The 12,748-nt window shown below is 30.2% G+C and overlaps 1 protein-coding gene and 1 pseudogene across 1 annotated transcript in view; both read right to left on the minus strand.

Moving 5' to 3' along the window:
* The window catches only part of LOC128160617 (uncharacterized), a 174,163-nt gene that overhangs the window by 20,975 nt on the left and 140,440 nt on the right, over positions 1-12,748 (minus strand). The gene's annotated exons all lie outside the window — the stretch shown is intronic.
* On the minus strand, positions 5,760-10,356 carry LOC128160918 (fibrinogen-like protein 1; annotated as a pseudogene).

The raw sequence follows: 12,748 nt of genomic DNA on the forward strand, positions 1-12,748 counted from the left end.
CCAATTTCGTACTCTGTCCATTTTCTGTAGAAATTTTCTTACCCATTTTGTCTCCTTTGAATTATCTTAATCAAATGGTTGATAACATTGCATATTTTATGGTATTTAGTCAGTAAGATAAGTCAAAAAATTAAGTAGAAGTGTGCGTTTTCTATCCAAACATCGTTTGGTATGGAACATATCTCATTTTCTGTATGACATTCTATTGGTTCGACCAAGAGAGTTACTAGACTAATTTTGATTTCTAACTTAAGCATCGTAAGGTATATAAAGAAAAAATATCTTTTCCGTTGGTCAGACAGATTGCTTCTGTTGAAACACGTACTATATTCACTATTGCTCCCTGATAGTATAAACGTCAAGCCCAACTAATGGCTTGAATAACATTAAAAAGTCGGTCTGGGAACGCTAAAATGTATCTAACTAGTAAGTCAAATAGATGAGATTTTTATTATTTTTTTTAAAGCGTGAAAAACAAATATGATGTATTTTTACTCGGTTTCTCTGTGTTCAATAAAAGAATTCAAACTGTATCTTTAAAATCATCAGTGAATATTACTAGCATTAAGTTATCATGAACATAGAAAAGCATTACTTCATTTTTATTAAGAATTATACTAAAATAGTTAACACAGATATAAATATTTTTTACACCAAGAAAAAAATTAAGAGTTTCGATATTTAAAGTTAATTATTATCTTCCGGTGCTAGTGTGCTTGCTTCAATAGAATAGTAAACGTGTTCAGAATCTCCGTCTAAAGTAATACTGTACACTCCAGATTTCTGTGTAAAAGTAGAGACACAATCACATGACTGGCAACCGTCTGAATAGAAACAAAGTAATGAACACAATTTTTCTAAGAACATTTTATTCATTGTAGTTGCATTTGTTCAGTGACACCCCTGCGAATGTTACTGTTATTTAAATTTTAGACCACGTGGTTTTATTTTACCCTTTCAGTTTCGCAGTAAAAATCGTGCCTCGTGTTTATAGTCTAGTTCATAAAATCTATAGGTACTATAGTAGTCAAATATTAAATCTAAAGGTTTATTGATTTTAAACTTTATTTTCATTAATTGGTGAATAAAATGTGTTCTAGAAATAAATGTGACAATACAAAAAATAGTTTTTGTCAGCTGTTGCAACAATTTCATGCAGAATGTTCTTTGAAAATGACTCGATATACTAAGTTTTTATGCAAAACAGACATCTATTATTGTTTTTTAAAACATGGTATTGCACACCACAAGCATCAAACATTGATATGATTTTATTAAGCCACGCAATGTTTATATTTTCAACCACTCAACACGTGTTGAACACAAACGGTAACTCTGTTCTGAATATTATCGTTTAATATAAAAAAAACCCGCTAAATGGTAAAATAAGACGAACTTATTAAAAGAATTTCATGTTTTAACATAAATCAAAGTAGGATACGATATGAAAAACGACCAGTACTTACGTATTTTGAGAATATTATCCGAACACTTATACTTCCGCTCGAAATTTCATAGGAACTGAACAAATCTCTGTGAAGTCTCGTGTACTTTCATTCGAGCACCTCTGGATTTATTACATACTTAGCAACGATAAAGAAAACATTCCGAACACATTCGCAGGGGTGAGTGAGTGGATTTCAAAATGTTGGTTCCAATGCCCTTCTTAGACATGTATACTGTTAAACAGCAAGAGCGATGTGTACAAAATCAACATTATTCTTTGCTGACATGATAAACAAATGCTGCTTTTTTATTTCTCTGAAAACAATTTAAACTAACCCCGCAATGTGTGGTAGCTTTTAATAGTTCACTTATAAGTCAGGTATCGTAAAACAGTATGAGCTGCTGCACTACAGAAAATTTAAATTAATTATCGGGAAAAAATGTATTTGAAATCAGCATATTTATGCTGTTCCGTAGTTATGGAATGTTGACTTTATGTATTTTGTTGAAATAAAACAGTACGTTGAATAAATTATTCATGTAACGTTTTCAAAAGAAAATTCTCACGCAAGCTGCTCGCAAGACGTTGAATCTTAAAAAAGGGATATTCGCTATGATGTTTTTAAGACTAAAAAAACATTCCGAGACAAATAGTAAATACTTTTATAGTTTTGCTTGCCTTATCACAATAGATTGCAATTGCACTGGCCAAAAATGAAAAAACTGCAATAAAATATAATGAAAAAAGTTGAAAATATTGATAAGGAAAATAATTTGCTAATATTATACTCTTCATAAAAACTAAGGTGAGATAATTTATTTTTCGTGTTAAACGGAAAGTCAAGGATTTTTTGTGAAATTGATTGTTTTTTAAATTGTGAAATACTTTGGGTCTTTTTTATTGTATGTTTTGTTTGCAATACAAATTAATACACGCAACCTGGTAAGGAAAACAAACTTGAATACAATACCAAAATTTAACCTGTGCTAACAATTGATTGTCAATGAACATTGATTCAAAGGTGCCACAGATTGATAGAAAAGAAGAATAAGATTCTAAAGTTGTTCTGTATATATTTACTTAAAAGATTTTTTTTTTTAACTTTTAAATGATAAAAGCAATCCAAATATTGACTTTGATAATTACATATAATTATTCATATGACCTAAAGGACAAAATTCAAAGATCATTGTTTAATTTAACAGTTTGAAAGCGTGTATCAATATATATAATACAGTACAGTGCGTATTTTAATTATTTTTTTTTGTTTTAGGGGAAAACTAAGGTTTTCCAATGTCAGAAGAACCAGTTATAGACCCTCTCGCGGTAACTTTGGTACTGCTCTTTTGCAGGGCAAATTGTCAGAGTTTGGTGTAATATGACGTAACATCAATTGTTTCAATTACGTCATTTAATTATCTACCTACTGAAACTTCGGCAAAGAATATCAATTTGCCCCGCAAGAGATCAGTGCTGCAGTTGTCGCGAAAGGGTCTATTTAGAGCGTTTTTATAACCACTTTGTAATGCAGTAATGGTTGATCTGCGCATCAACTTGAGAATTCGGTCGGGATTCGTTTACTTCGTGTAAAATCTAGCGAAATTACAAGATACTGCATTATGCAGAAACGATTTTAAAATAAAATTTCAAAATTCCCATATTTTCTCAGACACAAAGAAAGCATTAAAGATACCTTTGTAATAAAATACGTGTGCCATATTGTATAAATAAAATATATTGATAATGTAATTGCGTACATATAAAACTATATGGAGTTATTTTTGTTTTGCTACATGTGAATCATTATAGGATTTAATTTTTCAAAGAACATCAAGACAAACTAATTGAAGTACAAAGTACATACCATAAGTACATATTTTAGATTCCTTGTCCATATAACCCTCTCATTGACATTTGTCCACCTGATATAAAGAAATTTATGCCAAAATTCATGTTATATGCAACATTTGTATTTTCATTTGGCAGCATTTCTGCCAGCCAATGGTCTGATTCGTTAATTCTTGTCTCTTCTTCGTCAGATTAAGATTGTATAACAGCTATATCTATCAGTTACTGTAATCGTTATTTTAAAACGTAGAAGTGTTTATAATGTTTCTCCAGCTCCTCATTTGTACTGAAAGTAGCTGATAGTATATGATAAATGATACTCCTTCTAGCTGCCTTTAGTTGCTTCTCCTACATACCTGCAACAAAGCATTTAGCAAGAACTCAGCCTTAATAAGATTTAAGTAATTTGATGCAGAGCTTTATAAAGTCAATGCATGTTTTGTTGAAATTTTACTATTCTCGTCCAAATTCCTCAAGAAAATATGTATTTTGCAAGTATTTGCTTGAAAGTTACTGTTTTTGCTTTAAACATAATACTGCAAAGTGTGTTGTATCGACCTGTCACCTTGCTATAAAAGACCATGTATGGCTTGTCATTGGAAACAATATTTTGAATTTACATTGTAAAATGATGTTAAGAAACAATCAAAAGCTAAGCTTTTGATATGTGAATAGCACTTAGGTAAATACTAGCGTGCTTAAAACAATTTCAAATAGCAAGAATTTTTGGAACTAAAATATTCACAGTATATATAATAAATTTTTAGATAAGTAGTTTCAATTTTTTTTTTTACGTAGAAAGGGATTTTCATTGGACTTGCAAAAATAAAAGATTATTATTTATCATCACTCGTATCATTTAATTGATTTTTCGAGTGCAAATTATGCTGTATGTACTTTTTTTCAAAATATTAGTAACTGCATTCTTGGTATACTTCATAAGAAGTAACATGATTAATTTTATCACGTGAATAATGTTATAATGTTATATGAAACTGGACATTTTTTTCCAAAATGCTTTTTATTTTTTATCGTCTGGTACAACATAACAAGTGATAACGATTTCATCCTTTATTGATTCTAGTAATAAATTTAAACCTTTTGTAACATACCATTTCTTAATGTGGATTTACTCTTTATTTCCTTGTGTCCCTTTCTTTTTTATTATTCAAAAACAATAACAAAATCGGGACACTCCTGATTTAGAATACGTGAAATTCCCGATTAACTTAAATGTCTTGCAGATTTACTTAAAAATTGTAATTTTTACTTTTCATCCACTTTATCTGTATAAAACACATAAACAATTATTTTTCAAATTAATGAATATACAATTAATTCTGATTTTTCTTTTGTTAAAAAAAAATGTAATGCTATTCTAAGTACAGATTAGTATTGAAAGCATCTGACTGCAATCAATTATTTTTTATCAACAGAGAGAATTTTAAAAAATCTGCTTTCACCTAAAAGATGGAGATTTTAAGGAAGTATATATACACCTTTTTATCATATAAAAAAACGGTAGCTGCAGATCTGCAAGTGTACGGGGAAATTTAAGTTGACATGACGTATAACTACAATGCTTCTGCACAAATATTCCAAAATAAACCAAGAATATTTTATTACAGATCTCCCCACTTTGCTTCAGAAATTCTGAAATCATCACCACCCACATAAAGTGTAGTATTGTGGTTTGTTTATATCAAATATAAGATTCTCGATCTGCACGTAAATTTAACATACTTCGTTTTCCGAAGTTAGTTAAGAAAAAGCCTGAACCAAATTAAGCGACAACATTATAGAAGTAAATTGTCTGAAAGATGGTTTTAATTGTCTCCACAAGATGTGTTCGAGTGTAATGTTTATCTAAAACTAATACAACATTTGTTTGTTGCAAATTGTTAATTTTTAGCACGTAACGGGAGCGGCCAATCATCTCGAAACCAATACAATCTTGAAACTTACGACAACACTAATATAAACAGAAAAAAACCCTCCGCCGTTAGCAGTGTGTCATCAAGAGGAGAACGCTTGGTGTAGTGTTGGAGTTATTTTAGATCAAGCTCGCTATTTCTTTCAAGCCTAGCTTAAAGGTCAATATATAATTATTAGAAGTAATAGGACTCAGTTAACTATTTTACAATAATACACTTAAAGTGCAACAAAAAATAATCAATTTTAATAAACTAAGATTTATAGGTACATACACAATTATATTTCTTCATTCTTTCTGTTAAAGCAATTTCCTTATAAATGGTACTTAGTTATGCATCTTATCCAAAACAAAAAAACATATATTTATAAATCTCGTGCATAACTTTTATTAACAATGAATCAATATCAAAGCAGTTAATACGTAAAACAGTATTAAAAGTTTATGGAACATTTTAACATTTCGTGATTCTCCTAAAGTTTTAGCCAGACAAGACTCTGGTGGTTCCCCGATTATACTTCAACATAGTCATTACGGTTTTCTGACTTTCATGACAGAAGATTTCAAAGAGTATTTTAATGTCTTCCAGTCCTCTCAATTAACACCCTGTCCATATCTGTCGTCACCATACAGTCCATTCAGACAGCTAATCTGACAACGACTGTGCCACCAGCCTCCATTTGACCACACAGCGCAGTTCGTGTCATAATTGTCATTGTCTCTGTCATACGTGGTAAAGGGCATCCCATTGTTACAGAAAGCACACGTTCTCCCTAAGGAATTACCTGTACGTATTGTAGTAGATTACCAATAAAATCGTATTAACTCTTCATTTTACAGCTATCTAAATATGACTAATTATTCCAATGTTATAATTATGAATTAACTCTTTCTCTAGTTAATACTGAATTGTCATTTGGAGAATATGTTTACATAGGCATTCTCACATACACTGAAAATATATATGTAGACGATATGTCAAGTTTGATTAGCATAATTATTTCACAATATATTTACCGGCATCTCCAGTGTATCCAGACACCTGGATCCTGTAATTGTCTGTGACGTCAGCCACGGTAAAACTGCTGTATTCAGCATACCGCTTGTTTCCATCATGGTCCTCCAACTCAATCCTCAGTACTGTGTGACCGTCAGCGGTCAACTGATGGATGTACTTATTTCCTTTAAAATGATTTTTAACCTCGAGTTTTTAAAAAATTATATTATGGTTCCATTATATGCGTGAGTGAACTTTCAAAATTTATAATGTAATTTCATCGCCATTCAAAATATTCAGGACAGAAAAGAATAAGAAGCGATTCTTTTTTAACATTATGTCTCATTTTAGTACAATTAAAACTAATTTACCCAGCCAGACTTCAGACGCTGGTGATCCAAATCCAAACTCATAATCTGTCCAGTTTCTCATAAAATTTTCGGACCCATCTTGTCTTCTTTGAATTACCTAATGATGATTACAAATAAATATGCACATCTTTCCAAGTTTTGATTTCTTTGGCCAGTACCCATTGATATAGTCTTTTGATAGTCCAAGTATAATCATATGAAACTACATCATGTGTATATATACTAGAATACTTATATACCTGAATAAATGTAAGGGGGCGGAGGGTGTATTTATGTAAGAATGTAACAGTATATAAAAAAAACTACAAACTCAGGAGATGGAATGTTTTCGGACTATCGTGGCTCATCGGTCTTTGCTTGAGACGACAGTAAAGCCCAGAAGACGTATAAGGAAAAGTATGGTACACAAAGTTTGATTAAACTTCGCAGTATAGTTTAAAACAATATCACAAGCTACACATTATAACAAAACTCGAACGTTTACACAATATTCAAAGGCATTGATATATTTACATTGTCTAAGTCTGTATTTATTTTTCATTTACTTAAATACTCATTCCCTTTTTGAATGTTTCATGAATGTTCCATGATAATAAGCATTCTTTATTGAGACGTCTTAAATTAATCAATAAAAAACAGTGTTGAAAATTGCATGGTAAAAACACTTCATAAAAAGAATGATTTTCCCCCAAGAATAACAGATATCTTACAGTCCTAGTGTGGTTGACCTCAACTGAACAAAAGACATGTTTTGGATCCCCTGCTAGAATTATGCCGTATACCCCAGATTTCTGGGTCAATCTAGATATTTCTTGACATGTTTGAAATCCGCCTGAAAATAAAAAAAGATATGTGATTGTAAACTTTAAAACAATATACTTCTTACAATCAGTGGATTACAAAGGACAGGCCTGTTAGCATCGTCTCAAAAAACAAGCCTTCAGCTCCATGAAGTTTAAACTTTAATCTTTTTAACTTTAAACTTAGAGTCTTTCGTTGACCACAATTAAAAATTGGTTTGGAACGGGGTTCAGAATATTGAAAATTTAAAAATTGTAATAATAAGAAATAAAATGGACGAGAACAATGGTGTATGGTCTTAATTTTTTTTCAATCGATATTTGTCGTTAAATTAACAATTAACTATTTTTCGGCTGTGATTTACGGTTTCTAAAACATATATAGTAGAAAAATAGTTAGAGCAAAAAAATTAGATAATGATGCCCGTAATTGATTCGTTCTCAATTTTTCATTGTATCAAGAATCCTAATTAGCACGGAATCTAGGATTTAATATCTATAATTACATAAATGAATTGCAACAAAATCAAAGTGAAATTAAGGTATCGGACATGATTGTTTTTCGATATTTTACTACTATTTGTTATATTGATCCATGCATTATAACGATATACGGTTAATATTCTTATTGGCCTCTTATACTTGTGCTTGACTATCAGGATGTGTACTTTAATAAGATGCATCTGACAGGCTCACGCTTTGCGAACAATTAAACAATTTTTTACCTGTAGCAGATTTATATAAAGTTTCTGAAAAAGTAATCAGTCCATCTTCACGTTGCCAATAATCAGCTTTTTTTTTTTTTTTTTAATTCCTTCTCTGCCAATACTGCGATTTTTTAAGAATAATCAAGCATAATACCTAGGACTTTGGTACTTTGTTTCTTATTTGACTGTAACAATAGGAACGCTAAAATTGAAACTTAAAAGCTACATCACGTAGAATTGATTTCAGTTCAACCTACATAATTAAACGATTTCTTTGTTAATCGGTTTGAAATGTATTATTTTTGATTTTTATCATTATGAAGCACGTCAAATCATAACGCCAACAGTTTAAACAATTGCTCCTTCCATGTTTCACAATCTTAGGAACTTTTTACGACGATTTAGAAATATTTTTTTTAAACCTCGATAATTTGAATTTTGTTTGCATCATGGTTTTGAGGGAAAGGAAAAGCAACGGGTTGTCCCGAAAATATAAAGATATCAAATTGTTCGTGTCGTTTGATATTTTTGTGCTTTTTTTTATCTCATGTGTTAATCGTTAATCGTTAAAAAATATCTTTTTTAACATGGAATATGTATAAAATCTTCATTCCACATTCCTGAAAATTGAAAGATATGTAACAGATTATTTTCTTAAATTCCTATTGTGATTGATGTTAGAAATATTGTTCCAAATTTAAAAGATTGCGGATTTTTAATGATTTATCAATTTTTTACATCCAAGTATTTATATTTCTTTTGGCATTAAATTTATATCATATAAATATTCATCATTGGTGCTGTATTCAGTGGGTTTTTTTTTTTTTTTAGAGTTTTTTTTGCCAAAACTATGGAATATATGAGAGATACTCTTTATAACTAACAACTGACTACTGTTAATGTTTATGTTTAAAGTCAGGTGTTATGAATTAAAGCAAATTTCTTTCACAATATCTTGATTTAGCTAATAACCTGTACAAAACAGGTTACCATTGTTTGTTGATGATAAAAAATGGACTTCAGATTTTCTTGCATAAATGTGCAGTTTGTCATCACAATTCGACTCTTCAAATTATATTCTTCGTTTTGTTTTTTCTACTTTATTAATAAATAGAAAGTTTTACTGTAAAATGTTATATTTTGAAATGAGAGTTGAATACAAATGCTACCGAATTGTGGTCCAATTCAATGTAGAATCACAAGCACGGGATCTTCATAGCTTTAGTGTGCTGTGTTTATAGATCATTTAGTTTGAAATGATTAACGAAAGTGGCAAACGTTTTGGAATATCATTCATACAAAACATACCATAATTACAAATTCCAAATCTCCTGTCATTATAACCTTCTCCCCCATATTCGTCAACCTGATTAAAAATGCTATATAGTTATTACTGATGTTACAGTAAATCTATTAGTTATTATCGACAAAACCTTCATAAAGATGAGCTTAAAATTAGTAATTACAAATCTTCAAAAATAAAAAAGAGTAAGCCACTAAATAGATAAATCAATCTATAAGTCTATCTATGAAGATATTTATCTTATAACTTATTCAGCACTTTTAAAGTAATTGAAATGTTAACAGATTTTAAATTGCAAAAATTAATGTGAATTATTAATGTAGAATATACTGAGAATTGAAAACAATTACGTATAGTAAAATGAAAAATTTCTAAGTGGTGAAAGATAAACTGATAAAATTTAATTTAAAAGATTTGAACTTACAATCTGAAATCGCCTACATGTGGCCTGGGACAGTGTACAGCCGGTGTTCTTCCAACCTCTGCCGAGTCTACATGTCTGTCCAGACGGGGTGGGGCACAGCTCTATAGCATTACAGGACATGTCCTGCAGACATTTTGCTGCACATCGAATACTCGACATTATGGACTCTGATATTGTTCCATTTTTATCTTCGTACGAAATTAATCCCTCATCAGAAAACAATGTGGATGGCGGATAAGACACAGCGTAATCAGAAGTTGTAATAAGGAAAAGCACAGTTTTAGCAGAGAACAGAAATCTTGAGTTAAACATCTCCACTGCTTTGACATTGAAGGAACTATGTCATTAATATAGTAATTTAAAAATATGTTTCTTTGTTTTGTTTATCCATACGTTTTGATATTGATCCCTTGAAACGACTGTTCCCATTTGCTGATCAACATTAAGTTTTAGAGTGAGGAGAGGATTTCTAGAAAATATGTTAATATAATATCACGTTTTAGTTTACTACAGAATTTTTAAAACAAGAAAGCATTTTATTGTTTTTAAAATGATACCCATTCCCGCTTAGGGCAGATAGGGGTAGAAAATAGGGATTCGCAAGTTTTTACATAAATTAATTTTTAATCCTCTATGGGAGGATAAACCAAAATCATTAAAAACTAATTAATAAGTTGAATTTCTTATGCGAGAAAAAGAAAAAAAATTAATACAAAAGGAAGGTTTTCTTCTCATTTTTATTGTCATCATTTTTTGTTTAAAAAGTGGAACTTGGTTCATCAAAACAAAGAATACACATTTCGTTTTTCTTTTTTCCACTGTACGGCAATAACAAAAATTATTTATAAAACAATACCAAAAGCTAATTCAAATTTTCATTGGTATTCGGCCGATTTTATCGTCACTTCTTCGGCAATAGCATCGGGGGTTTTTTATCTGTACTGGTGAATGTACGGCTGAATAATAAGATTCTTTCAATTTAGTCAACAACAAAAAAACGTCGTACATAGCAAATAAATTTCTCAGATTTAAAAAAAAATAATGCTAATCCTACTATCTGATTAGAATCCGCTGTTCGAAGAAGGTCGCATATGACGTAACACGCTCTCTAATTAGCGAGTTTTTTACAATCGGTATATGATTTGAATTTATATAACGACTTTATATAACGACAAATAAGCAAACTGTTATAATTAATTTCACATGTAATATATACACAAGGATGGCAAAAAGTGTTAAATATCTCTTACTTTAGAAACATGCGATTTGTTTAAGAAGGGTTTACATTGAAATATTTAGGATATTTGCCCCTACTTAAAGTACTCAGTAGTGGCAATATCTTTTGAAACAAAACACATGTATAGCATGTATTTACATGCCTTTAAAATAGACATTGAATCAAACTGTAATCAATTATGAAAATTGAGGACTTAAAAGATTCAAACATCATCCATACATTATTTTTAGAAAATTATATTTTTTCATGATATTGATGTACACTTATACATATTGAATATTTTAATAGATAAAGACAAACTTGTTAGTTATTTTGGTAAAGGTTGACATCATTGCTGCAATGAGCAATACGGCTTCCCCACAAAAAAGTTAAATTTCCTACTTGATGAAAATACTCTTTAACTTGTAGATCAAAATTTAATGAACTGCTTAAACATGGATTTAATCCTCTTACACTTTACTGGCTACGAGTCACCTCATTGATCCGTCCCATTCTCGTGAATATTTATTATGCTTAATCCATAGAGAAAGTACTTATTGTTTTAAGGATACAAAGATCACGTTGTTAGATAAATTAGGCATTCGCTTGATCGGACCACCTTTAAAAAGATGATTATATGTTTGTCCCCTCCATACAGCCTGCCAGATACGCAACCAATTCAAAATATTAAGGACGTTGGATCCTGCGATCAAAAGTCTCTAAGTTTTTTTCTAAAGTATTTTTTAAATATCTACACACATATCTAAACCAAAATTCAAAACAAAATTTTGGGGTCTATATGCTCCTTTCGGTGCTACGGTGTATTTAATATGACCTTTCTGCACTGAGAATGCAAAATGCACATAAATCGCTTTTCCCTATATAATTTTTTATCGAAATGAACCATGGTATCAAATACAAATTTACATTATCTAGAATTAATAAAATTAAAATTATCATAATGAAAAAGTTTGCAGTTTTTTCACCTTATTGATATTTTGACCTTTTTGCACTGAAAAAATACTATTTTTATTCATAAACGATTCAACATGCAATTAAATAATTTAAAAGTCTCAAACTTTTTCTCAAATTATGACAGACTTGTCAAAAGAAACTCAAATATTCAGAAAATAAAACCAAAAGTATGGGTCTATGATGTAAATTTTGAGATATGGCATGAAATAAGCTAATTTTAGGGGGAAATTGGAGTTGATTTTTTCTTTACTTTTATGAAATATCACTTAAACATGCTAATATATGTCGATAGAAATATTGAAATATTGTTGAAATATGTTCTTTGAAACAATACGAAGATATCCCAATGCATAAACTATCTGAAAATTTCGTCTGCACGGAAAATAAGAAAGCTAAAATTACGGTACTCTAAAACAACTGAGTTATGAGAAATGTTCATTTTTTTCTTAAAAACCTTCCGCCACAAAATATAGTCCCTTACTAAACTCTCTAAATATGGAATTTTTTCTTCACTATTTTATTCAATAGAGTTTATTTGGCATTGTAAAAAAGGAATTTACAAGTAGAATTCATATATGACACAGAATTTCCAGACTAGAGGTGACACAAAATGGCTACCCAAAATCAGAGGATCGAACCTCTTTAATACATGTAAATTATTCACATTTTGGGCATACGGAGCAATTTACACGTTTTAATGCAGTCAAATTATTGCTCAGATATTTGC

Source organism: Crassostrea angulata, chromosome 8, assembly GCF_025612915.1.
Source record: "Crassostrea angulata isolate pt1a10 chromosome 8, ASM2561291v2, whole genome shotgun sequence".
NCBI lineage: Eukaryota > Metazoa > Mollusca > Bivalvia > Ostreida > Ostreidae > Magallana > Magallana angulata.